Raw genomic sequence first — 3,996 nt, 5'->3', positions numbered from 1 at the left:
AACCCAAAGGTGACGGGTTCAGTAAAATGAATTATAGCGTCCTCGCGGACCGTCTGGGGTGCACGACCGGACCGTTCGCGACTGCATTTATCTGACATCTGACAACACATTAAATGCTATATAGCCATTGATATAGCCATTACTGCTGACCGTTGCGATTTCAGTCGGTTATGTACAGGGGCGGACCGTCCGGACCAGAGGCACGGACCGTCCACGGTCGGTAGAAAAGGAGCAACGACTAGGAAGTGGTTGGGGGCTATAAATACAACCACAACCACCTCCATTCAGAACAACCAAGCACTCCAATCCTTCACATTCAATACAAGAGCTAGCAATCCATTCAAAGACACAATCAAAGCTTCCAATCTCTCCAAGTTCCACAATTGAGATAAGTGATCATTAGTGATTAGCGACTTGAGAGAGAGAGTGATCTTTGTGTTATTTGTTGCTCTTGTCGCTTGGCTTTTGCAATCGTGCTTTCTTCTATTCCCATTCTTATTCTCAAGTGACTTGTAATCAAAGCAAGAGACACCAAGTGTGTGGTGGTCCTTGTGGGGTCTAAGTGACCCGTTTGATTAAGGAGAAAGCTTACTCGGTCTAGGTGACCGTTTGAGAGAGGGAAAGGGTTGAAAGAGACCCTGTTTTTGTGACCACCTCAACGTGGACTAGGTTCTTTGGAACTGAACCTCGGTAAAACAAATCACCGTGTTCATCCGCTTTATTTTCTTGGTTGATTTGTTTTTCCCCTCTCTCCTAGACTCGGATTTAATTCTAACGCTAACCCCGGCTTGTAGCGTGTTTAAGTTGTAAATTTTAGATTCCACCTCTCCACCCCCTCTAGGCGACTTTTAGTACCCCCTCATAATATAGTGACGAGAAAGAGGTAAGAGCCACAACCCTACATACTGTGTCACGTGTGTTTTCTGAGTGTGTGGATTGATGGGAAAGAGAACGAGCTTCTACGACTTCTCGCGCCTCTACTACTAACGGGAGGGAAGGGAGCGGATCTAGTGATCCGCGGTAACGTATTTCTCAGTAGCTACATTGGCTTCTGACCATTTTTTGCTTGTGATTTCGGTGCTGCACTCATATTTACAACAATCATACGCTGACATACCACTTTACTCAGATAAGAGCAGTTCGGTCATAACAAAGTCAAACTTTATTAAATATAATTAGATTTATAAAATTATTAATAACGTTATATCATTAAATAAATTTATTTAAAAATATTTAATAAGTTATGTGATATTATTAATTTTGGAGTATACATATTTTTATATTTAATTAAGATTTTAATTTTAATTTTTGTTCAAAAAATGATAATAACATTTTTCATGGGACAAAGGGAGTAGATCTAGATCTGAGTATGGGTCAGTCGATTCGACCCGTCCGAAAAAACCTAACTCGACCCGATCAATGCAATGGGCGGGCACATACCATAGTTCTTGACTTGCAACAATTTTTAGGTCAGGTATGGACCATGATTTTTGACCTAAAATCCGACCCAATCCGCAAAAACCTTACCCGACGTGTCCAACAAAGAGCCACATGACAACTTGACTCGACCAATGCAACAGACACGAGCCATAGTTTTTAACCTACAATAATTCACGGGCCAAGTACGGGCCATGATTTTTGACCTAAAACCCGACCCAACCCGAAAAACCTGACTCGACGCGTCCAACAAGGAGGCATGGGCCAAGCCAACCTGACCCGACAATATAAATGGTGTCGGGTGTGGGCCGTGCCAAATAACCCACGACCCGACCTTGACCCGGCCGACCCAACCCGACGTTTGAATAGGTCTAAGTAGATCAGATTGATTATCGATGGCCTTATCTCAGCCTCCACTAACCACACCACCACCACCCTCGACCATATTAGACCTTGTTCGTTTCATACCTAAATCGTAGAGATTAAAGAGCTTTTTCACTTGTAGGGGATTTAATCCCCTCAATCCTCAAAGATTCGGGACAAAACAAACATCACCTTAGACCATCTCCAGCAGCTTACCTATCATATTTTATATCCTATCTCTTATTTTAAACTCCACTCTGTCAACACTATATTCCACAGTAAAAACAGTGTTTTGGGTGTGAAAGTCGCTTAGAGGGGGGGTGAATAGGCGAAACCTGAAATTTATAAACTTAAACACACACTAAGGTCGGGGTTAGGGTTAGAATTAAATCCAAGTCCGAAAGATTGTTTCTCTTGCTAAGAGTTGCTCAAAGAATGCGGATGTTGTATGGGAGCAAACTCAAATCAATAGTAGCAAGGAAACAAGAGAGAGGAAAGAGGGCAAACAAATCAAGCAAGAATCAAAGCGAGTAGACACAGTGATTTGTTTTATCGAGGTTTGGTTCCAAAGAACCTAATCCCCGTTGAGGAGGCCACAAAAGCTGGGTCTATTTCAACCCTTTTCCTCTCTCTCAAATGGTCACTTAGACTGAGTGAGCCTTCCCTTAATCACACGGGTCACTAAGACCCCGCAAGGACCACCACACACTTGGTGTCTCTTGCTTAGCTTTACAAGCACTTAGAATTGGAAAGAGAAAGGAAGAAGGCAATCCAAGCGACAAGAGCAACAAAGGAACATAAATGATCCTCTAACAAGCCCTTAAGCACTAGCGTTGATTTTGGGAACTTTGAGTAGATTGATTGCTTTGATTGTGTCTTGGAGTGTTGCACTTTGCTCTTGCAATGAATGAGAAACTGAGAATGCTTGGGTGCCAATGAATGAGGTGGTTGGGGGTATTTATAGCCCCCAACCACTTCCTAGCCGTTGCTGGCGATGGGCGCACCGGACAGTCCGGTGGCGCACCGGACAGTCACTGTTCACTGTCCGGTGCGCGCCACATCAGCGCGTCCGTTAGGGTTTGGAGCAGTTGACCGTTGGAGCCGCTTGTCTTTTTGCTGCACCGGACAGTTCGGTGCCACACCGGACAGTCCGGTGACCTCTGACTTCTGCGCTCTGACTTCTGACGCGGCATTGTTCATCACTGTTCATCGTGTCAGACGACCGTTGGCGCGCAGGGAGCCGTTGCTCCGCTGGCTCACCGGACAGTCCGGTGCATTATAGCGGAGGCTGCCCCTGGAAATCCTGAGAGTGGCTGGTTTGATTCAGCTCGGGCCTGGTGCACCCGACAGTGTCCGGTACGCCAAATATCAACACACTCAAGTCCTTTGCTCCATTTTTTATTGTGTCCCTAACTGGATTTCTTTCTTGATTTGTGTTGAACCTTATGCACCTGTAATATATGATATCTAGACAAACTAGTTAGTCCACATGGTTTGTGTTGGGCGTCAACCACCAAAATCGATTATAGGAAATGATTAAGTCTATTTCCCTTTCAGGGTGACTATATAACCTGCTCACGATCTTAAAGAAATGATAGAAACCATGTTTAGCTTGGGCATGCAAGAAAGAGGTTAGAACAAAGGAAGATCATGAGAAGGAAAACAACATTAGGACTATGTCAAAGAAACACCATGAGAAAAAACACTAAAGACTTATTTGGTTAGAAAGGGATTGGAGGGGTTGTGAGATGAGTCATATGTGAAAATATTGGAGATATTGTTATGTTATAAGCATAATGACTAATGAGGCCGAGCACACTTCGTGACACACAGAGTATCTACTTCACATTATATACCCAGTTTAATTACAACCTTACGTCCCGTTGGGTTAAAGTTTAGATGGTTGTGTAAAAGATAGATAAGGACGAAATGGAGGAGTGTATCCAACAAACTCTTCAAATATAGATGATACAAATCTCAACAACCCAACGAACTGATTGCCTCTAGACGTTGCTCTCGTGGTGCTATCCCCACGCCGCCATCGCAGGCCATTCTGACCGCCACCATCGCAGGCAAGGAAGGCCGCCACAGTCACAAGCAAGGATGGCTGGCACAGTCGCAAGCAATTCTGTCCGCCGCCATTGCAAGCACGTCTGTCCGTTTTGCATGAGCTGGACTGGTGGGACGTGTGCAGCG

The sequence above is a fragment of the Zea mays genome, chromosome 6 (assembly GCF_902167145.1).
Source record: "Zea mays cultivar B73 chromosome 6, Zm-B73-REFERENCE-NAM-5.0, whole genome shotgun sequence".
Taxonomy (NCBI): Eukaryota; Viridiplantae; Streptophyta; class Magnoliopsida; order Poales; family Poaceae; genus Zea; species Zea mays.
Note: the sequence above shows the minus strand (reverse complement) of the source record.